The sequence below is a fragment of the Triticum urartu genome, chromosome 6A, assembly GCF_056163025.1.
Source record: "Triticum urartu cultivar PI428250 chromosome 6A, HENAU_Tu73, whole genome shotgun sequence".
Classification (NCBI taxonomy): Eukaryota; Viridiplantae; Streptophyta; class Magnoliopsida; order Poales; family Poaceae; genus Triticum; species Triticum urartu.
In genome coordinates, this window is record NC_141878.1 from 314,761,561 (window position 1) to 314,786,964 (window position 25,404).

Below are 25,404 nucleotides of genomic sequence, written 5' to 3' on the forward strand. Positions count from 1 at the left end.
TAACACCCTTAAGACTCTTATTCTACTAACACCTATCCTTATTCCGCTAACACCCGAGTCTACTTCTTCCGGGATCGAACACAACCACCCATTGCCTACCTCCCGCACCTTCTTCCCCATCACCTCCTGCCCCCGAGTACACCGCCGCCCCCACGCCCCACGTTCCCCTCGATCAAATCACGCACCTCCCCTCCTTTCACCGCCGGCCACCCCGCCCTCGACCCACCGGCCGACCCACCTTCCCCACCTTCTCCGGTGCCTAGTAGCCTCCACTCTCCCTCCGCCATCTTCGTCCGCTGGATCCAGCAGCCCCCCTCCCCCTCCCTCACCTCCCCTGCTTCCGTCGCGCCGTCTCCGCACCACCACCTCCTCTGCTTTCCCCGCGCCACCGCCGCCCCACCACCTTCCCCTGCTTCCCCCGCGTCGCCACCTCCCTACTTCCCCCTTTGCCACCTCCTCAGAACCGCCTCCACCGGACGGGTCAGGGCCGTGCTCGCCCTCCAACCGCCCACTACACCGCCCCCACCCCGCTGCCACCCCATGGCAACCAGCCATCGGATCTGGTCCCCTGGGCCACCGGATTCACCTGGCCGCCGCGTCTCGCCATGATCCAACCGGTGGTTTGGAACATTGGATCCAGTGATGCGCCCCCTCCTCTAGCCACGACGTCTTGCCCCTGACGCCCCGCTTCGCGCAACCACGGCCACCGATGCGGGCTGTAGGAGGGTGGTGGTGGTGCCCTCACCTGGATCCGAGAGGAGTTGGTAGGAGTGGGCGGCGCGCTGGAGAAGGAGGCAGCGACCACCCACCGCATCGCCGACCTCTGTGCAGCTCGCTTGCCGCCCCAGCGCAACTCACATCGCCTCTAGCAAGCGAACTCTCTCTGGCCAGTCGACATCGCGTCCGCATAAGATCGTGCATTTTGAGTGTAGTGTTTGATTATTTTTGCAGTAACACTTCCATCCAACCCCACAGCTCGTTTCCAACACAAAACATGCAATATAATGCAGCCCAGGTCGCTGCTCGGTGCAGCCCACCTCACCATGCGGTGACGTACACTGATGACTCGAAGCAATTTTGTGCATGTGCAACCTAGAGCTCTATCTATTGCCTCCATAGTCGCCCACCACCACCGCCTCCATGTCCTGCACGCACGCCGGGGATAGGAGCACCGAATCCCTCATCATCCACTTCCTGCAGGGCCTCCGGTTGAGCTGTTGTGTTCCTAGCCTGCGGTAGGGACTGTGGCTGATGTGGGCATGGAGCAGGAGGTTATCGTCGCTGCCGCTCGATTCCGACCACCTCGTGTGAGCCCACAACTCCCCAACAAGTTCAGAGGTTTTTTGTGTTTAGTGCAGTGCCGCAGTGCAATGTAGTGCACTTTCTGTTTCAGAGTCCCGTCGAAGGCCTCGTGGTGCTATCCTCACTTAATTTTTATGTGAATTGTGTGTACAGCCTGTGTAACAGAATTGCAAGGCCAAATTTGCTATAAAAATGATGCTTAGATGCGATTCATTGCAAAATCCTATGTGTTTCACTTGCTAAACAAAAAAGTGTGTTATGTAATTTTTTTAAGCTCACTTTGTAATATCAGGTGGCTCACCTCTCGATAGTTTTGTGGTCCACTTATGCCCGGTGTGAAGCTCACTTTGTAATCTTATGCGGCTCACTTCTTGATAGTGTTGTGGTTCACTTATGCCCGATCTGATGTGAAGCTCACTTTATAATCTCATGTAGCTCACCTCTCAAGATTTTTTTTCAAAACTATGACATATTTATAGCAATTTCGGAAACTATAGCATGATTTGGATAAAAATCAAAAGTAGCACCCTGTCGGCCACGGACTGGCCGAAATGGGAGTTTTCGGCAAACTCTTGGCCGAAGTTGGCTTTTCGGCCTTCCCTTGGCCGAAATGGTGGGGACCTGGCCGAAAAGGCACTTTTTGGTCTAGTGTAGGCCGAAATAGACTTTTTGGTCAACTTTAGGTCGGAAAGTCCTTTTTGGTCAACTTTAGGCCGAAAAGTCCTTTTTGTCTCGTGTAGGCCGAAGTTGCATGGCTCATACATTAGGCTGAAATGTATTTTCCTGGCACCCGTTTCCCGCGAACCCCTTCCCGCCATTTGTTCCCGCCACCCGTTTCTCGCCAACCCCTTCCCGCCTTATGTTCCTGCCACTCGTTTCCCGCCAACCCCTTCCCGCCTTATGTTCCCGTCAACCCTTTCCTGCCATACCGCAGTCATTCTTTCCCGCCATTTTCTCCTCTCTATCTATAAAACCCCCTTCAAGCGAAGGTGGATAAGCATTCCAGACTAGTGTAGTCGAGATGTCCCATTATCCATTCGATCGTAGCTTTCACCCTGAGATGAGCAGGACTCTTCAATAGGATAGTTCCATGGGGCAAACACACCGGTAGTGACACCATAATGAATGAGTTGGCTCACGAATTACGTAGGTCTGGATGGCCTGAAAGGACCTATGAGGAGGTACGTAAAGAACTTCTTAGGTTGCATGAAAGGTGGAAGAAGGTGGTGGAGCCAAAGAGTGAAACTTTCAGAAGGACTGCAGAAAAGCATCCATTTTTATGAACTGGGGAGAGCGAGGACAAAGATGATATCTTCATGCCGCCGCTTCCGGGCTCTGCATCGTCAAAGGGCAAGACTTCTGCGTCGTCCAAGGGCAAGAGTACCGCATCCTCGAAGGGCAAGAGTTCTACATCGTCCAAGGGTAAGAGCTCTGCATCCTCAAAGGGCAAGAGTTCTGCATCGTCGAAGGGCAAGAGGGCTGCATCAATGGAGGATGAGGATGATGACTTCATGTAGTATGTAAGATGTATTCTAGTTGTACCGTTTCATTCAGATGTATTTGCATTATTAGTTTGTACTGTATTATTGTAGGGCATTATGTTCTATTTGAATTTCATTTGAATTTCGGTTGTAGTCTCTTTGGAAATGTAACTGGAATAAGAATGTGAATTAATAGTAATATGTCTCTCGCATACATAAAACAATATATGTCCCCTAATCAGATAGAAGCAAGTGCTGTAGTAACACATACATGAAGCATGTCTCATACATAAATATTGACTCACAGCTGCGAATAGTCTGAAACTAACATAGATAATGAGTCATATATAGATAGATAAGCATATCACTGCAGGGGATGACGATGAGTCTGGGTCTTCCTCGGGCAAGGACCGGAAGGCGATAAGCGCTGAGGCGGTGGATGAGGCTCGCGATAACCACGACCATAGTTAACCTCGTCTGTCACGATCTGTGTCTCCTGCGTCAGTGGTGGTGGAGTATGAAACACTGTCTGCGAGAAGCCATAAATGTTTGTAGCTTGGTCATCATCCTCGCCGTGGCCCTCAAAGTACGAAGCACCACCACTAAGCATCGGTGACTGCACTAAATGCATGAACGGTTGCGACTGGTTGCCGCCTGCGGTAAAGTAAAACATCTAAAAGAATGTAGTGAATACAAATGCATGAATGAAGCACCACCGGTAAGCATTAGTGACTGCTAAGAATGCAGGAACGATTACTACACTGTTGAAAAGAATGTAGTGAGTAGTGTTACCTAGTTCCATCTGCTAATGCCAGGAAGAGCTCCCTGGCTGTGAAGGAGGTGGCTGATGCCAGTAAGAGCTCGCTGGCTGTGAAGGATGAGGTTCTGCACGGTGCACAGAGGGTCGTGGTTTTGAATGGTGCACAGAGGGTCGTGGTTCTAAGTGCTGTACAGAGGGACATGGCGGACGGTGTTCTGGAGGAGGAAGTGCAACATCCGAAGACCATCTACATGTAACAGCTACATAAATCCCGAGTAGCTTGTCATCAAGACGCCTCAACCATGAGACGCCCTCTCGCGGTGGGATAATTTCTCCCCTCTAAAAGCGCTGCATTAAGGCGGAAACCTCCTCTCGCACCTGTACTGTCAAGTCACCCTGTACACGAAGAGTTAACCAATTATATCCTTGTTGTATGATAGAAACCACGAATAGATAACCAAGCGAATATGTCCAGATTAACAAAAGACTTAACATATGAGAACCAAGGCACGTACCGCATGGTGTCTGGTCCCCACAACAGAGGCAGTTGGGTACATATCGCTGGTGAGAGGGGCTTCGATCTGATCAGGAGCAGCTGATGGAACCAAGTAGATCCTTGTTGTATGCCTGTAATGCTGCAGATATAACCTGAGCATTTCCCAGTTAAAGGGCCGAACCTCACCCCAGATATTTGTTAGCGCGGTAGTCCATTCCTCAACGTAAGGGGTAATGCTCTTTAGCCAATAAGCCATGGACTTGTTTCCTCCCAGGCGACTATCCTTGAGATTGACATGCGTGATACATGATTAGGTATATGATGAACGCAGAGCTGAAAACTAAAATAGTATTAGTACTTACTTGTGCACGTGTTCTGGCAAGTGTGGAATATCTAGAATCTCAGGCTCTTGATATAGACCGAACTGTCTCATCACCCTATGAAGAGCCATCTCCTCAACCGTCACGTCGAATACCAACTTGGCCTTGGTCATCCAATAGTGCCGATCTCTAGTGCACAATCCAGAAATCCCAACTCGGCACCTCGATGATATAGCCTAAGGCGAGTATGGCTCCCAGATAACTTGATCCTCGTGCAAACTATCAAACTGCACCGTGAAGGACGAGTAGCATCCCCTAACCTGTCTATGCGCAAACTGTCTCTGTGCATGGCAACAATTAAGCATTAGTAATACTATTGAATGGCAAGAAATGATGGAATTAATTGTTATTTAATATGAAAGTACCTCTCGCCGTGCTGTAAGTGCATCTAGTGCCCCTTAGTGATTTTGGTGTATTGAAGACTTATAGGTTAAGGGACTAATGTGTTTTTGAGTGTACACAGGTCTATAAGTCTATGACGAGTTTGATATTTACAGGAAAAGTCGACCCCTAAAACTGAATATCTTCGACTGGAGATTTTGGTATTTCTGAAGACTTTCATGAAGACTTTGAAAGTGAAGAAATTGGTATGTCCATGAAGACTTGATATTCATGCAAGGAATATGAAGCTTGAAGACTTTCGTTTTCATAGTTTTGTTTTTCTCTTTCTTGAGTCATAGGAAACACCATACTGTTAAAGGGGGTCGAGGAAATACTAAGGAAAAATTTCCATGTGATGCTCAACTCAAAATCCTACACCTACCAATCCCTTCGAGTGAAGCCATTGGAAATCTCATACATTTTAGTCAATTTCTTCAGTGACAGAGACGAAGTTCTTCTGGTCTCTGAGAAATTTGTCCTGACTGAGGAGTTAGGAATTCGCCAGTGCGGATTGCCTACACAGTGAGGAACATGATAGCCCTGAGGATTTTACTACTCAAAATTCCGACCGTTGCTGTGCTATGCGCCAGCTGTCCCAAAATATCTATCCACCTAATGGTCATATCATTGAAGGGCATTTATGTCTTATCATGTCGGCCTGCTCCCTAGGCTATAAATAGCTGCCCCCTACAACCACTAGCTGGTTGGCTGCTCTGAGAGAAATTGACACTTGTCATTTGTGAGCAACCCATCCTCTGAGGACTTTGAGCGAAAATCATCAAGTGAGGAAAAACCAAAAACCCAAAACCCAAACACCTACAAACCCCAAGTGATTGAGCTTCACTGAAGAGATTGATCATGCGTGGATCCGATGCTTGTTACCTTTGAAGACTGTGCTTCTTCCAGACGGTTAAGCGTCATGGTCTAGAGCATCCAAGAGGAATTGTGGATCGCCGAGTGACCAAGTTTGTGAAGGTTTGGAAGTCGCCCAAAGACTTCCCACGAGTGATTGGACAAGGTCTGTGTGACCTTAGTTCAAGGAGAATACAGTGAGGACTGGGTGTCCTGAGCTGCGTGTTCAGGACTGGGTGTCCGGGACTGTGTGTCCTCGAGTTTAAATACTCAGGCGCTCCAACCAGACGTACAACTGAGACAGCAGTTGGAACTAGTCTACCAAATCATTGTCTTCACCAAGCTTACTGGTTCTATTTCCTCAAGTCTTTCATTTCCTCATAACTGTGTTGTGTGGTTGTTCATATCTGTGTTTGAAGACTTTGACTGAAGACTTCCTCAATTTCATCAGTTCAATTTCTTCAGTCTGTTTGTCTTCATCCTGTGTTATCCTGTGATTACGCTTCCTATACTCTGTGCCTGTCTTCATTTCATCATGATGACTATGCTTGTATTCTGTTATATTTACTTTTGAGTACTTATTCCGCTGCTAGTAGTTCTTCGCTAAGGAATTTCCTCACCGGAAAATCCCTCAGTGAAGAATTTCATAAAAATCGCCTATTCACCCCCCTCTAGTCGATATAACGCACTTTCAATTGGTATCAGAGCAAGGTACTCCCTTGTTCTATGTGATTTTGGTTTAATCGTCTGGAGTTTTAGTTATGTCGACCGCAGGTATGATCAAGGTCTCTGTTGGGTGTCCTACCTTCGATGGGATGGACTACCCCTACTGGAAGAATAAGATGTGAATGCATCTTGAAGCAATTGATAACGGTCTCTGGTATGTTGTGGAAAATGGTGTTCCCTCAGTCACACCTTCTCTGAATGCTGCTGATGTGAAGAGATTCAAGCAACTCGACTCTCAAGCGAAGAATATCATATGTGGCCATCTGAGCAAAGGACAGTATGGCAGAGTGAGTGCTTTGGAGACAGCAAAGCTTATCTGGGACACGTTGTCCAAAGTGAACGAAGGAGTCTCAACTCAGCGTGACTCTCGAGTTGATGTTCTTCGCAATCTCTTCAACCGCTTCAAAAGACTCGACAATGAAAATGTTCAACAAACCTTCGATCGCGTCACTAACATCTCAAATGAGCTTCAAGCACTTGGTGCCACTGACATCACCGACCATGAGGTGGTGAAGAAATTGCTGAGATCACTTGATTCCTCATTTGACACTCTAGCATTGATGATACAAGAACGTGCTGATTACAAGTCACTTGATCCCGATGATATTCTTGAGAGGCTAAATACTCATGAGTTCCAACTTGCTGAAAAGAGAGATCTCTATGGTTCAAGCTATGGCAGATCACGTGCACTAAAGGCCAAGGCAGTATCTGAGTCCGAAGATGAAGACTCTGATAACAGCCTTGGTGATCCTGAAGAACTGAGCCATGATCTAGCTTTGCTCGTGAAGAAGTTCCAAAAGTTCTCAAGACGTGGTCGCCTTGGAAGACCCTCAAGGAGCAATGATTCCTCATCAAGTGACTACAAGAGGAGGCTCTGCCACAAATGCAAGAAGCCTGGTCATTACATTCAAGACTGTCCTCAATGGGAAAAGGAATCAAAGAAGAAGAAATACAAGGATTACGGTTCTAATGATGCGAAGAAAAAGAAGAAATCCTCAAAATCTTCATCATCAAAATCCTTAAAGCCTTCACATCACAAGAAGAGTAGCTCCAAGAAGGCCAGGGCATTCATTGGCAAGGAAATGGACTCTGAGGCTAAATCTGAAGAAAATGAGGAAGAGGAGTCATCTGAGGAGTCCGAATCCAGAGTGGCGAACCTAGCTCTCCCTACTGCATTTGTCAGCAAGTCTATCTTGAACACTGAAGAAAATAACCTCACCAACAAAGCTGCCACCTACTGCTTCATGGCAAAGGGTGCCAAGGTACTCAAATATACCTCATCTAAATCAAGTGAGAATGAATCTGATGAAAATCTTAAGCCCAAATATTCTAAACTTGCTAAGATTGCTGTAAAACAACAAAGGGCTTTAGAAAAGGTTCAAAACATGCTAGACAAAAGTGATGATATGTTGGGTGAAGAAATGGATCGCACTAAAGCCCTGACTGAAAATCTTCAGAGATTTCAGACTAGGTTTGACAATCTTCAAAGTCATCATAACACTCTCTTATCCGATCATGAGAAGCTTTCTTATGAATTTCTTCAAAGAAAGCAAGACCTTGAGAAGCTAAGAGTGAGTTATGAAGATCTTCAGAAGGAGCGCGATTCATTACTTGCTCAAAAAATTAGCGCTTCTCAGGAAGAATTTGTTCCTCCATGCTTGAAGTGCATTGAACGTGAATCTGCTAATTCTTCACCTGATTGTTCAAATGCTGCTAGTGTTTCAAATTCTTCACATGCCTCTGCTATCACTAATTCCTCATCTGAGGACATTGCTAGTATCACTGACGATGCAGGGCTGAAGGAATTGTACACGACAGGCATGTACAAAAGCCTCAAAGGGCATCAGGCTCTTTGTGATGTGCTTAAAAAGTAGATCCTCAACAGGAACCCTAGGAAAGAGGGTATCGCCTTTGAGAGGAAACTCAATGCTGATGGTACATATTGGAAGCCTGAGCAGTACCCCAAAACTACATGGGTTGCTGCAAAGGGACCTCCAGTTGATCCATCTAACTTATCTGGATTTGCATGTGAAACTCCTCATTCTGGTGATGAGTCAATTGACTCCAACTATAAATTGTTCAAAAATCAGAATGGTGAAGTATTTGCTAGATATGTTGGCACTAACTGCAGGAACGGCTCCCCTATGAAGAAAATCTGGGTTCCCAAAAGATGCCTTGAAAATCTTCAGGTGAATGTCATCATGACGCCACCTGTGAAGAATAGGAACCCCAGATCAAATTCTTCATATGGACCAAATTCTTCATATGGATCCAAGTCCTCATACGGACCAAACTCCTCACATGGATCAAATTCATCAAAAGGATCAAAGTCCTCATATGAACATCATCGTGCTAACCCGTCTATTTCGCAGGGAAGATCTAAGGATTATGGATATGTGCATTATTCTTCAAATCATTATGTCCATAAGTCCTCGAAGAATTTCTCGCTTACTCTTATGCTTATTCTAACCCCTCTTATGTGAAACAAAATGGACTGGCTTCTATGCCATCCTTCTTGTATGGAGCTCGCAGAATGATGAACTCTTTGCCACCCTTTCAGATGTGGGTGGTGAAGAAAAAGAACTAATCTCTTCTACAGGGTCAGGTCTCCAGACGCACGCAATCGTCTGAAGAATTTGCTGGAGACCTGAGCATGCCTGATAGGACGCAGGCTAATCATGAAGAAATGAACTTTCATTTCTCACGTCCTCATATTGCTTTATCGGTTCTTTTACTTGATGAAATTGATCTGATGAATTGATGTCATATTCTTCACTGATGAAGTATATGAGTTTGTAAGCTGCACTAATTCGTCTGCAGGATGATAAACCTAAAGCCACTGAGTGGGTCCGCGATAGTGGATGTACAAACCACATGACTGGTGACAAGAATCTATTGATGGATGCTCCATTATCTCCGTCGCATCTGAAGCATATCATCTTTGCTGACAAAGGCAAAAGTCAGGTATTGGGTCTAGGTAAGGTTGCGATTACAAAGGATCGACACATGGACAAGGTCATGCTTGTTGAGTCCTTAGGATACAACCTTATGTCTGTCTCAATGCTTTGTGATCTTGATATGGTTGTTGTCTTTGGCAAGTACCATTGTGTTGTGGTTATGGAAGCTGACAATTCCAAAGTCTTCGAAGGCTTTAGGAGAGGAGACCTGTATATTGTTGATTTCTCTACAGGACCACAACCAGCCGTGTGCTTACTTGCAAAAGCGTTAGAAGGTTGGCTCTGGCATCGACGACTTGGTCATGCAGGCATGAGGAATTTGCACATGCTTGCGAAGAAGAAGCATGTGATTGGCATCGAGAATGTCAAATTCCTCAAGGATCACCTATGTGGAGCCTGTGAAGCTGGGAAGATGACGAAGGCCAAGCATCCAGCAAAGACTATCATGACCACCACTCGCCCATTTGAATTGCTTCACATGGATCTCTTTGGTCCTAATCATTATTCAACTATTTCAAATGAAGCATCTCAATATGGCTTTGTTATTGTTGATGATTATTCTCGCTATACATGGGTACACCTTGTTACTTACAAACATGAAGTGCAGGAAGTCTTCAAATGATTTTCCTCGAGGGCTTCAACCAACTTTGGTGTGAATATCAAGCACATCAGAAGTGACAATGGCACTGAATTCAAGAATTCTGGTCTCGATGACTATCTTGATGAACTTGGTATTACTCATGAGTTATCTGCTCCCTACACTCCTCAGCAGAATGGCGTTGTGGAGCGCAAGAACAGGACTCTTGCTGAGATGGCTCGCACTATGCTTGATGAATACAAAACACCTCCTCGTTTCTGGACTGAGGCAATTGATACTACGTGCCACATCATCAACAGAGTATATCTTCACAAATTCTTCAAAAAGACTGCCTATGAACTCCTCACTGATAAGAAACCCAATGTAAGTTATTTCAAAGTCTTTGGTGCTAAATGTTGGATTAGATATCCTCATCACAACTCAAAATTTGCACCGAAAGCACATGAAGGTTTTATGCTTGGCTACAGAAAGGACTTGAACACCAACAGAGTCTTCAACAACGTTCTTCACAAAGTTGTTGAAACTGTAGATGTGCGGTTTGATGAAACTAATGGTCGCAAAGAGAGCACCTACCTACTGTGATAGATGAACCAGCACCTGAGGAAACTATCAAGTTCATGGCTACTGAGGATGTCATTCCTAATGAAGAATCTTCTGAAGAATTCATTCCAGAACATGAAGAATGTCGAGCTAATGCACCTGAAGAAAATGCTGAAGAAAATGGTGCTGAAGAAAATGCTGATCAAACTCTTCAACGACAACCAGCTCATCCTCGCATTGCAAAAGAAGTGCAAGTTGAAAAGATCATCAATGACATCAAAGCGCCAGGTCCTCTCACACGCTCAAAAGCTTCACATTTGTCTAACTTTTGTGGGCGGTATGCTTTTGTCTCTATTACAGAGCCCACTAAGGTAGATGAAGAATTTCTGGAGCCTGAGTGGATTGAGGCCATGCAAGAAGAATTACATCAGTTCAAGCTCAACAATGTCTGGGAACTGGTCAAACGTCCAGATCCTCGCAAGCACATCATCGGCACAAAGTGGATCTACCACAACAAGCAAGATGAAAATGGCCTTGTGGTGAGGAATAAGGCACGGTTTGTAGCTCAAGGCTACACACAGGTGGAAGGAATTGATTTTGATGAAACTTTTGCAACTGTTGCTAGACTTGAGGCTATTCGCATATTACTTGCTTATGCTAACCATCATGATATCACTTTATATCAAATGGATGTGAAAAGTGCATTCCTCAATGGTAAGCTTGAGGAAGAAGTATATGTTGCTCAACCCCTAGGTTTTGAAGATCCAAAGAATCATGACAAAGTCTTCAGACTCAACAAGGCCCTCTATGGCCTCAAGCAGGCCCCACGGGCTTGGTATGATACCTTGAAGGAACTCCTCATGAAGAAATGCTTCAAACCCGGTTCACTCGACCCTACTCTTTTCACTAAATCTTATGATGGTGAATTGTTTGTGTGCCAATTATATGTTGATGATATTATCTTTGGCTGTACTGACCAATGTTATAGTGATGAATTTGCCTGTATGATGAGTCAAGAATATCAAATGTCTGGGATGGTAGAGTTGAAATTCTTCTTACGTTTTCAAATTCGTCAACAACGCAATGGCATATTCATATGTCAGGAGAAATACCTCAAGGATGTACTGAGGAAATTCGGCATGCAAGATTGCAAAGGCATCAAAATTCCTATGCCCACAAATGGCCACCTGTGCACTGATGAAAATGGTATTGACTTCGATCATAAGGTATACCGCTCCATGATTGGTTCCTTATTGTACTTATGTGCATCTAGGCCAGATATAATGCTTAGTGTTTGCATGTGTGCCCGATTTCAAGCTGCACCGAAGGAATCACACCATAAGGCTGTGAAGCATATTCTTCGATATCTAGCTCACACACCAACACTTGGATTATGGTACCCCAAGGGCTCGGCTTTTGATCTTGTTGGATATTCTGACTCTGACTATGCTGGTGATCGTGTGGATCACAAGTCAACATCTGGTACATGTCATTTCCTCGGACGATCTTTGGTCTGTTGGTCCTCTAAGAAACAGAACTGCGTATCACTATCTACTGCTGAAGCTGAGTACATTGCCGCTGGTTCTTGCTGTGTCCAATTGCTATGGATGAAGCAAACTCTCAAGGACTACGACGTCAACATGAAGACTGTGACTCTCTTCTATGACAATGAGAGTGCCATCAAGATTGCTCACAACCCAGTTCAGCACTCGAAGACAAAGCACATTCAGATTCGTGACCATTTTCTTTGTGATCATGTGTTGAAGGGCGACATTTCTATTGAGCATGTGAAGACTGAAGAACAGCTAGCGCCGCCGCTACTTCATCGTTGCCGGTGTCTGAAATCATCATTCTTATACGCGTTCCTCGAAGAAAAGTTGCATACTTCTTCAGAGAATTCGATTGTTCAAATTCCTCAACTGAAGAAAATGGCTGATGGTAAAAGGCCACAGAAAGGAGGAAAGAGGCCTGAGGTAAATACAACGTTTGAGATCCCTGATGACATATATGCTGGGTACTGCACACCTACTGAGGAAACCAAGAATGAGCGCAAAGTGCGCAAACAGAGGATAGAGAGGAGATGGGCAAGAGAATGGAGGGAGTACATATATGTCACTCCTAAGTACATCAAGAAATTCGCACTCAATCCTCCATGCCCAAGAGCTCCATTGGCACCTGGCCAAATAGCAGATCCCACCAGCCTCAAGCGCGGTGAGGACTATCCCGATGAATGGGCAAAGCGCCAAACCAAGCTGGCTAAGCAAGCCAGAGAAGTAGTGAGGAAATTCAATGAAGACTCTGCTGCTGCTGCCTCTGCTGTCAAGCCAAAGAAGGCTATGTCTAAGAAGCCTGCGCACAGGCCAAGTTCCTCAGCAATGCCCTCACGGCCAGAATCATCAAAGCCCTCACGGCCAATTCCTCATGCTGCTCCTGTTCCTCCCAAGTCCTCAGCTCCTCCGCCAAAGCCTTCAGCTGTTCCGCTTAAATCCTCAACACCTGTGCATCTCGCCTCATGCCAAAGGACTGTCGGCATCTCCATTGCCTCAGGTGTCTCAGCTAGTTCCTCAGCTGCACCAAGTTCCTCAGCTGGCCCCTCACTGCTGAAGACAAAGGCCACTACTGGACGAGGTCCTCGCCCAAGTCCTCAAAAGAAGCAAGTCACTTTCCATGTGCCGTCTGAAGAAGACGAAGCTGATGATGATGAACTTGCAGAAATCATCAGAGACAGGCAAGTCAGGGCCACTTGAGCCAAAGGATCAGAAGTGCCACTGCTTTTGGATCCCAAGCTGATCCTCGACTACATTGATGATTGGCACAAGGACCCCAACAGTACCTTGCCTGACATCAAGCTGACTCCTGGCCAGAGTCACATGCTGACCCACTTCATTCAAGAAGAAAAGTGGAAATTTGAGAATGCCAGGCAGATCAAGAAAGCGCAGTACAAGAAAGAGCGCTATCTGAAGAAAAACGTTGTCTCTATGACAACTGAATAACTTGTCACCATTCAGACTGAGATTAAGAAACTCAGTGATGACTTTGACGCATATCGCGCTGATTGGCTTGGAGCCAAGGTTCGTTTTGTGAAACTAGCAGATAACTTCACTTCCAATGTTGCAGCCCCAACGCAACAGGAAATTCCTCAGGCTGAAGCATCTGCTCAGCCCACTGAAGAAAATGCCGGCACCGCTGATGACAAATCAGGCTGCTGAAGATAATGTGAGTTTCAGGGCTGACGACTGCATTCCAGCCCCTGAAGAAATTGCCAGGGCACCCACTAGTGGTGTGCCTGAAGAAACTGAAGAACTCAGGGCAACTACATCAGTTGTGCCTGAAGAAAATCAACCAGATTCCTCAGCTGCTCCTGCATCAACTTCAACTCCAATCCTTCCATCTACATCAGATGTGAAGAAGACCAAGGCTGCAGAGCGTGCTGAAGTGAAGAAAAGGAAAGCATCAACTGCTTCAGATTCTTCAGCTCCGAAGAAAATGAAGCCTATGACAAGTTCATTTGCAAATCCGATTGATGTTGTTCCCATCTCAACCAAGCCATCAAAGGACCTTGTTCCTTTTGATGGAGAATATGTGATCCCCAGCGGATCTGATGAAGAAACTCCTTCTGCTGCTTCGTCTGAACCGTTGGATGAAGAAATTGAAGTGGATGCGATCCCTTCAACACCTATCATCTCCTCGCCTATGCCTCAGTTCACAGCTGAAGAGGCTGGCGTTGAAGAAATGGAAGATGAAGATGTGGACATTGGCTGCTCCACACCCGTAATCAGTGATGAATTCTGGGAAAGTCAGCATCCAAACTGTCTAATGTTCATCCCTCTATAGCAAATTCCTCAGTCCCCCACACAAACTGTTCACATGGGCTCTGAAGAAACTCATCCCACTGCATCTGTCCATGAGGAAATTCCAGACACTAGCACTGAAGAAACTGCTGCTGCTGATCAACCAACGACGCAGACTGCCACTGAGGAGGAACCAGAAATTCCTCAGCCTGAAGAACCTGCGATTGAGATTCCTGAGGTCGTGATGCAACTCACTGACACTCCTCTGCCGAACCCAAAGGATCCTTTCTCACGCAAGCAAAAGTTCAAGGCTGATGATTTCTTCGGCGAGCACGTATTCTTCGAAGATTACAACCCATATGACTCTGCTCGCATTAGGAAGAGGCGTTTCTGGACTGCCAGTCAAGCAAATTTCTATTCCTCAGTGCTGTTCAACAAGGAGAAAATCTTCTACCATGAGCATATTCCTCACGGGGATATGGAATCTCTGCCGTGCTTCGCACCAATCCTCAGTGTTCTTAACAACACTGGACTGCTAAACTTTTGCTCTAACATCTGCGATTGGAATGAAGAACTGATTCTTCAATTCTATGCAACGCTGCACATCACCGGAGATGCTGAAGATGTGAATTCATGGGTGCTAGACTAGATGTCTAAAAACACTCACTACACTGCACCAGCCTCAGAATTGCTTCGTGCTCTACCAGTCAGTCGTCCCCTTGAAGAAGCTCACTGCATCTATAGTGAACCTGAGCTCACGCATCATTACATGCAGGTGCTGATGAAACCTTTGAAGCCAGGTCAAGCACCAAGAACCAAATTCCTCGTGAAGGAATTGTTGTACGTGCCCAGAACTCTCTATCGTATTCTTACGAGGACAATCAGTCCCATCAAAGGCCACAACTCATCTGATGAGGAAATTGTTGGCATCATGAAGAATCTGGTATTCAACATCGTTCATGGCATTCCTGTCAATTATCACGATTTCTTCATGAGGACTATGGAAAATGTTGCACTGTCACCGTTTGAGCTGAAGCCTTATGCACCTTGGATTATGAGATTCCTCAGAACAAGGTCTTCACTCAACTACAAAGCTGATTTCCAGAATCACCTCAGCTACTTGCCCCCAATTGAAGTCCTCAAGCAGACATATTCCTCGGTTGATGGAAAGGGCAAGGCACCAGCTGTAATAGATGAAGGCATTCGTCCATTGGATGGTCAGTTTCGCAAAGCTGCATCTTATTCCACCAATGATGACTCTTCCACACATGACTCTGCCAATGCACCTAAGTCCACTCCTCAAGCCACTGCTCCATGCGTGATGACTGACCGTGAACTTCTGCTTAGTCTTCACCATAAGGTGGATCAAAATCACAAATGGGTTAAGCATCAGTTTGGTTCACTTCTTCACAACATGACTGCCACACACAATGTAGTGAAGAAAAACCACTACTACCTCCATCAAGTCTTCGGTCGCACCTGGGCAATCCTGTCACATCTGTATGGTGAAGAAGATCTGAAGAACATGGGTCTCAAAGAAAATTTTGACTGGTCTGCACCTCCACCGAAGAAATTCAAGAAGGTCCAGGTTCCTTCTCTGGTGGCCAGCTCATATTCTTCATCGCGCGACACTGCTAAACATGAAGATTTGGACGACACTGCGGCAGGCCCTACATCAACAAACGACCCCAACAACGCTGGCGCTCCTTCATCAACATGATTATCTTCAGGGGCGTTAGTCCTCATTTTCGATCCTTTTGGTCATTCTATGACAAAGGGGGAGAAATATGAGTTAGTCTTCAAGCGGGTCTACTATATGGGCGTTCGTTTTTTTGCTAAGTTACAACTCTCGTTCTTCTGAAACTTTATTGGATCGAGTTGTAATCTTAAACCCGATGGTGCTCTGATACTTTTGATGCACTGTGCTCTGATACTTTTGATGCACTATTCTGCATGCTTATTCCTCGTTAATATTATTGCACGCATGCTGAATTTCATCAGGCACCATATTTCATCATGCATTTCAAATTCTTCATATTATATGTTAAATGCATGTATGAATTACAAGATATAGGGGGAGATCTCCATGATTCAACTCTTCAAGTGTGCATTGCTTCAAAGGCAAATTTCTCACTATGCACATCTTCAGGGGGGGTTCTTCTATATCTTAACCACGGGAAAGTTCAATGATTATTTCAGGAAAGCTCAATGATTGGCATGGAATGGATGGTGAAAGTGGAACCCTCAAAATGCTAAGGACAAAGCATTGGCTCAAGCTCAAAAGCTCAAGACTCTTCATTTTATATTTTAGTGATCCAAGATCACATTGAGTCTTTAGGAAAAGCCAATACTATCAAGGAGGGATGAGGTGTTGCTTAATGAGCCTCTTGCTTCATGTGCTTAGTGATATGCTCCAAAACCCTCAACTACTTTCCCATATCCACATATGACCTAAACCCCAAGCCAAACTCGGTCCTACCGATTCTTTCTATCCGGCGCCACCGAGTTTCACTTGTCATAAGCCACTGCCAAACCCTAGCAATTCGGTTCTACCGATAGGGATCTCGGTCTCACCGAGATGGGATTGCAAACTCTCTGTTTCCCTTTCGTAACTTTTCAGTCTCACCGAAAGAGCGAATCGGTCCCACCGAGATTGCAATGTAAATTCGGTGTTTCCTTTTTGTAACTTTTCGGTCTCACCGAAAGAGCAAATCGGTCCCACCGAGTTTGCCTGACCAACTCTCTGGTTAGCTAATTACCAAAATCGGTCTCACCGAGTTTGTGTAATCGGTCTCACCGAGATTACGTTATGCCCAAACCCTAACCATATCGGTCCTACCGAGTAGCATGTCAGTCCCTCCAAAAATCTCTAACGGTCACTAGGTTTACCATTTCGGTCCGACCGAGTTTGTTGATTCGGTCCCACCGAGATTGGAAAACTGTGTGTAACGGTTGGATTTTGTGTGGAGGCTATATATACCCCTCCACCTCCTCTTCATTCGTAGAGAGAGCCATCAGAACACATACACAATTCCAACTCATATGTTCTGAGAGAGAACCACCTACTCATGTGTTGAGACCGAGATATTCCATTCCTAACATATGAATCTTGATCTCTAGCCTTCCCAAGTTGCTTTCCACTCAAATCTTCTTTCCACAAAAACCAAATCCTATGAGAGAGAGTTGAGTGTTGGGGAGACTATCATTTGAAGCACAAGAGCAAGGAGTTCATTAGCTACACACCATTTGTTACTTCTTGGAGAGTGGTGTCTCCTAGATTGGCTAGGTGTTACTTGGGAGCCTCCGACAAGATTGTGGAGTTGAACCAAGGAGTTTGTAAGGGCAAGGAGATCGCCTACTTCGTGAAGATCTACCGCTAGTGAGGCAAGTCCTTTGTGGGCGATGGCCATGGTGGGATAGACAAGGTTGCTACTTCGTGGACTCTTTGTGGGTGGTTGCTTCTTCGTGGACCCTTCGTGGGTGGAGCCCTCCGTGGACTCGCGCAACCATTACCCTTTGTGGGTGGAGCCCTCCGTGGACTCGCGCAACCGTTACCCTTCGTGGGTTGAAGTCTCCATCAACATGGATGTAGGATAGCACCACCTATCCGAACCACGGGAAAAACATCCGTGTCTCCAGTTGCGTTTGAATTCTCCAAACCCTTCCCTTTACATTCTTGCAAGTTGCATGCTTTACTTTCCGCTGCCAATATACTCTTTGCATGCTTGCTTGAATTGTGTGATGATTGCTTGACTTGTCCTACAATAGCTAAAATCTGCCAAGAACTAAAATTGGGAAAAGGTTAAGTTTTTATTTGGTCAAGTAGTCTATTCACCCCCCCTCTAGACATACTTTCGATCCTACAGGTGGACAGTTAGGGGGAACACATTTCTTGAAATTTTTAGTGAGGGATCATCTTATTTTATGATACCGTCGTTCTAAGCATATAAGATGCAACCACGACAAACATCACATGCAAATCATAAAGTGACATGATATGGCCAATATCATCTTGCGCCTTTGATCTCCATCTTCGAGGCACGGCATGATCACCTTCGTCACCGGCATGACACCATGATCTCCATCATCGTGTCTTCATGAAGTTGTCTCGCCAACTATTACTTCTAATACTATGGCTAACGGTTAGCAATAAAGTAAAGTAATTACATGGAGTTTTTCATTGACACGCAGGTCATACAATAAATTAAGACAACTCCTATGGCTCCTGCCGGTTGTCATACTCATCGACATGCAAGTCGTGATTCCTATTACAAGAAAATGATCAATCTCATACATCACATATATATAATTCATCACATCCTTTTGGCCATATCACATTACATAGCATACCCTGCAAAAACAAGATAGACGTCCTCTAAACGTTTCTTACCTACGCAAAAGCAACAATGGTGATATGCCAATTGTTATTTACCCTTCATAAAGACCCTTTTCATCGAATCCGATCCGACTAAAGTGGGAGTGACAGACACCCGCTAGCCACCTTATGCATCAAATGCATGTCAGTCGGTGGAACCAGTCTCACACAAGCATACGTGTAAGGTCGGTCCGGGCCGCTTCATCCGACAATGCCGCCGAATCAAGATAAGACTAGTAACGGTAAGAAAATTGAACAAATCATCGCCCATAAGTACTTGTTTTCTACTCGTGCATAGAATCTATGCATAGACCTAGCTCATGATGCCCTTGTTAGATAACATACTAATAATTCAAAATTTTCCTTGTCACCAAGATAAATCTAGGAGATGCTCGCAATGAGAGATAAGGAGTGAATCTTCATACCCTTGAAGATCGGTAAGCAGAAGCGTTACAAGAACGCGGTTGATGGAGTCATACTCGCGGCGATTCAAATCACAGAAGATCCGATCCAAGTGCCGAATGGACGGCGCCTCTGCGTTCAACACATGTAGAGCCCGGGGACGTCTCCTCCTTCTTGATCCAGCAAGGGGAGAGGCAAATTTGAGGGAGAACTCCAGCAACACGACGGCGTGGTGGCGGTAGAGCTCGTGGTTCTCCGACAGACCTTCACTAAGCAGTACGGAGGAGGAGGAGGTGTTGGAGGAGGGAGGGGTTGTGCCAGGGAAGGGGTGCGGCTGCCCTCTCTCCCCCTCACTATATATAGCGGGAAGGGGGAAGGAGGCACTCTAGGGTTCCCTAGGGGAGGGGTGGCGGCCACAGGGGAAACCCTAGATGGGTTTGGGCGCCCCCACCCTTAGGAAACTTGCCCCAAGCCGGGAGGGGCGGCCACCCTAGGGTAGGAGCCCCCCGTCTCCAGGTTACGTGAGATGGGGTGGGAGGGGCGCACAACCCCTTAGTGGGCTGGTGTGCCCCTCCCCTTGGCCCATATGGCCCCCAACGATTGCCGGGGCCTCTGAAACTCCTTTCGGTCACGCACGCTGGTCGTCATCTGGTTCTTCCAGAACAATTATGGACTCCAATACCATTTGGACCTCCAGACAATTCTGGAGTTCCTCGTCACGTCCGAGATCTCATCCAGGACTACAAACAACCTTTGATAACCACATAATATTCCCATTACAACTCTAGCATCACCGAACCTTTAGTGTGTAGACCCTATGGGTTCGAGGACCATGCAGACATGCCCGAGATACCTCTCTGGCCAATAACCAATAGTGGGGTCTGGATACTCGTATTGATTCCCACATGTTCCATGATGATCTTATCGGATCAACCATGATATCGGGGATTCAATCAATCCCGTGTACAATTCCCTTTGTCTATCGGTATGTTACTTGCCCGAGATTCGATCGTCGGTATCCCCATACCTTGTTCAAACTCGTTACCGACAAGTCTCTTTACTCGTTTCGTAAGGCACGATCCTGTGGCTAACTCCTTAGTCACGTTGGGCTCATTATGATGATGCATTACCAAGTGGGCCCATAGATACCTCTCTGTCACACAGAGTGACAAATACCAGTCTCGATTCATGCCAACCCAACAAAAACTTTTGGAGATACCTGTAGTGCACCTTTATAGCCACCCAGTTATGTTGTGACGTTTGATACACCAAAAGCACTCCTACAGTATCCGGGAGTTGCACAAATCATGGTCTATGGAAATGATACTTGACATTAGAAAAGCTCTAGCAAACGAACTACACGATCTTGTGCTATGCTTAGGATTAGGTCTTGTCCATCACATCATTCTCCCAATGTTGTGATCCCGTTATCAACGACATCCAATGTCCATGGTCAAGAAACCGTAACCATCCATTAATCAACGAGCTAGTCAACTAGAGGCTTACTAGGGACATGTTGTGGTCTATGTATTCACACATGTATTACGGTTTCCAGTTAATACAATTATAGCATGAACAATAGACAATTATCATGAACAAGGAAATATAATAATAACCATTTTATTATTGCCTCTAGGGCATATTTCCAACATGACTATCTCTCACTAGCCATTAGGAACACACATATTGTCTCCTTCCATCCATACGTCTACCTTGATATCAGTTGCGGTATCTTCTATTGCGCACACACCATTTCACTTGATCTCCCACCCATGTAGTCCCATCATGATCTCTAGGGGATCTCTCTATCGCAAACATACACTCTCTCCGCCCCATGTCTGTAGTTCTCCATACGTCTCTCCCGACCTCTCCCCCTTGTTTGTCAAACCTCACTTGGCCATGTGCTAGGGGTCTTTCTCTCTCAGTTGCAAATAACCACACACTATCTCCTCACCTCGCTTCCGTTGTCAAAGCTGCATGTGTGATATGTTTGCATAAGATACATATGCTTTTTCTCTACCTTATCATGTGTTGTCCATGTTTCTTTCACACACGCACACACACTTTTTAGTCACTCTTTCTACTTCACACACACACACTCTCTCTCTCTAGTTAGGTACTTGAAACATCTCCATCGTATCTACTTTTCCAAACACTTTTGACCTTGTTTTGGACTCTAACTTGCATGATTTGAATGGAACTAACCCGGACTGATGTTGTTTTCAGCATAATTGCTATGGTGTTATTTTTGTGCAGAAATAGAAGTTCTCGGAATGACCTGAAACTTCACGGACAATATTTTTGGAATTTATAAAAAACACTGGCAAAAGAATCAACACCAGGGGGCCCACACCCCGTCCACGAGGTTGGGGGCACGCCCACCCCAATGGGGCGCGCCCCCTGTCTCATGGGCCCCCTGAGGCTCCACTGATCTCAACTCCAACTCTATATATTCACGTTCGAGGAGAAAAATCAGGGAGAAGGATTCATCGCATTTTAGGATACGGAGCCGCCGCCAAGCCCTAATCTCTCTCGAGAGGGCTGATCTGGAGTCCGTTCGGGGCTCCAAAGAGGGGAATCTGTTGCCATCGTCATCATCAACCTTCCTCCATCACCAATTTCATGATGCTCACCGCCATGCGTGAGTAGGCTCGCTGGACAGTGATGAGTTGGATGTATCATGTAATCGAGTTAGTTTTGTTAGGGTTTGATCCCTAGTATCCATTATGTTCTGAGATTGATGTTGCTATGACTTTGCTATGCTTAATGCTTGTCACTAGGGCCCTTGTGCCATGATTTCAGATCTGAACCTATTATGTTTTCATGAATATATGTGAGTTCTTGATCCTATTTTGCAAGTCGCTAGTCATCTACTATGTGTTATGATCCAGTAACCCCGAAGTGACAATAATCGGGACCACTCCCGGTGATGACTATAGTTTGAGGAGTTCATGTATTCAATAAGTGTTATTGGTTTGTTCCGGTAATCTATTAAAAGGAGGCCTTAATATACCTTAGTTTCCAATAGGACCCCGCTGCCACGGGAGAGTAGGACAAAAGATGTCATGCAAGTTCTTGTCCATCAGCATGTATGACTATATTCGGAATACATGCCTACATTACATTGATGAACTGGAGCTAGTTCTGTGTCACCCTATGTTATAACTGTTGCATGAGGAATCACATCCGACATAATTATCTATCAATAATCCATTGCCTATGAGCTTTTCACATATTGATCTTTGCTTAGTTACTTTTCCATTGCCACTGTTACAATCGCTACAAAACCAATAGTATTACTTTTGCCACCGTTACCGTTACTTCCATATTACTTTGCCACTAAATACTTTGTTGCAGATATTAAGTCTTTTAGGTGCGGTTGATTTGACAACTCAACTGTTAATACTTGAGAATATTCTTTGGCTCCCCTTGTGTCGAATCAATAAATTTGGGTTGAATACTCTACCCTCGAAAACTGTTGCGGTCCCCTATACTTGTGGGTTATCAGTACTCTCTCACGTCCATAAGCATATGGATATTTTGAAAAGTCAAACCTCAGAAAAGTTTGACCAGGTATATGTGGAGAAAAACATTTACATCTGGAACGATCATTAGATTCATCTCAACATGTACTTACTTCATACTATCATTTATCTTTGGTATTGTAGATATAAGTAATTTCTTTATGAACTTGGTCTAAGTTTCAAAAGTGTGACTTTAAAAAAAATATTGGCACTACATTATCAAACGAAGGGAGTAGCTCTTTCTCTCTCTCTACTATCTCTCACGGGCCTCCCCTCTCATTCGAACTCGCTATACTGAGGGATTATACGGTCACCGTGTCAGCATATAGCTTAGTATATTGTTTAGTTAACCAGTCAACCAGTCCACATGCTACCTTGTCAGCTCGTGTTCTTTATATTCGTGTGGTGGCCCATGTGGTAGTGGGTGAAAATAAGTAAACTAGAGGCCCATATGTCACGCGGTGAAGTGAACAAAGGTGAAACCACTCGGGGTAGCGCCCCACATGCTAGTAAATTGAGGGCACACTTCTTCCGCGTGAAGGACACACTCGAGCACACTTCACCACTATGCGGCGGCATGCACAGAAGGGCGCACTCGCGCACACCCAGCACACAATACACACCAACACACGTGTACACCGGTGTCGCCGCCAGCTGAGATGGATGGTGAGCTAGCCAACAAGTGGAGGCAGCTTGAGCCGAAACCACATTCGGTGAGCCTGGACTTCATCAACCACCCCGATGACATGCTACTCGTCATCATCAGCCTCCTCCCCACCAAATCTGCCATGTGGACCACCCTGCTCTCCCGGTGGCGGAGCCCCTTCAGGTGCCGCATCCCCCTCAACCTCACCGTCGACAACTGCCTCTGCGACAGGTATTGCAAAAGCATGGCCACAATCTAAAAGACCATTTCATCGCACCCTAGGCCAGCCAAACACCTTGACATCCACATGTTCAGTACCAACTACAAGGTCCAAGACAAGTTCGACAAGTGGTTCTTATCCCCCGCCCTAGATCAGCTCGGGAGCTCAGGTTAGAAGCTGGATGATGTCGCTCTCTACCGCTGTCCGCGCTCCGCCTCACGCAAAGCTGTGCCGCGCCAGCTTTAGCTCCTGCAATTTTCCCCAGATTAATGCCGCGCCCGCCCTTCTTCTCCCTCAACTCAAGCAGCTCGACCTCTTCAACGTTGGCATCTTGAAGAAGGCTATGGAGCACCTGCTCCACAGCTGTACTGTGCTCGAGTACCTTCATCTTCGACAGATCCACGGGCTCATTAGCCTCCACATCACCTCGACAAATCTTCGATGGATTTATTTGTCTTGTAGGCCCCGCAACAAGACATCAATTGGGAAGATATCACTCTAGCTGTTCCACATTATGGTAATTAAGAATGCGCCTTTCCTTGAGAGAATGCTTGTATCTGATCTCGAACGTCCAAAAAAAATCAGGGTCATTGACGCGCCAAAATTGTCAGCGTTGGTGTACTCGTGTGCCAAATTCTCCGAACTCTTTATTGGATCCATAATCGTTCATGTAAAACACTCATCTTCTTCTCCGTCTTGTTGAAATTCACATTTTTAAATTTCTTCTTCATGTATTTACAACTCTCATCTAGAAAATGATTCCCACAAGCTTGACCCAGTCTGTGCGCATAGTGAAGATCTTGGCAATGAAATCTATTGGCCCCAATCTGGATCAAGTTGTTGGATTCCTTACATGATTTCCGTGCATGGAGAAGCTACTCATCAAGGTGAAACTTCTTCCTATTAGTAATCGGTAATCACAAGGTAGCTCAATTTTTTCATCATTTTCCCAAATTATGATGACAAGTGTAGTGTTCAAAATTGCATCTACGCACTGCACCGAAAGAAATATTTTAGTATTTTTTTCTCACGGGATCACCTGCATCATTTTTTGTTGAACTACTAGTAGCCTTGGCTAGTCATAATGGCAAGGAACTTAGACTAGTAACTCTATGGTTACTCTAAGAGCAAGTACTACCTCTGTCCTGGTTTACTCTTCCTATTTTTTTAGTATTGAAATTTGACCACAGATTCAACTGAAAAAATCTTAATGCATGTCACTACAAATTATATTGTTGGATTCGTATTTGAACACAATTTCTAATGGTATACTTTTTGTTGACATGCATTGGCATTTTCTTAGGTAAATCTATGATCAAAATTTCACACTAAATACAAGGTAGTACAAAAGTCGGCTATAATGGCCCTCCACTATGTAGGCCAAAACACATGACAAATTCACTTGTGGTGCATTTGGCATTAATGCCTCTCCATTGCTCACTTGGTGCCCCAATCTGGATCACCTACTTTACTCCGGTGCCAAATTAACTCACACAATGAAAAAATACTTGCATGTGAGAGGGAGAGGACTTAGACAATAAAAAATCACTTGTTTGGGAGAGTGAGAGCATGGTGTAGTTGGTTTGATTGATATGTTTATACATGTGGGTCTGTGTGCACAGCGGTGCCAACTCTCTGACATCGCTAGAGAGGTGCCAAAATCTTTTGATTTGACATCGATGCATATTATGTGGCATACTTTTGAGAAACATGGCATCAGCCACATAGTGGAAGGCAACAAATGCCCAAGCTCTTCACGTGCTCCTAGGTAAATGAGAGGAAATAAAAAGAGAGAGGGAGTGAAAAAATATCACTAGCCTTGGAGCCAACACTATCGTATGAGCAAATGATATTGGTACCTCTTGATGACACGGCAAACTTATATAGCCAGTTTCTCTAATATGTTCTTTTCTTTTGCAGATAAAAAAGACCCGAAAGTGAAAAATGTGCTACACTATAACAATCTCATCGAA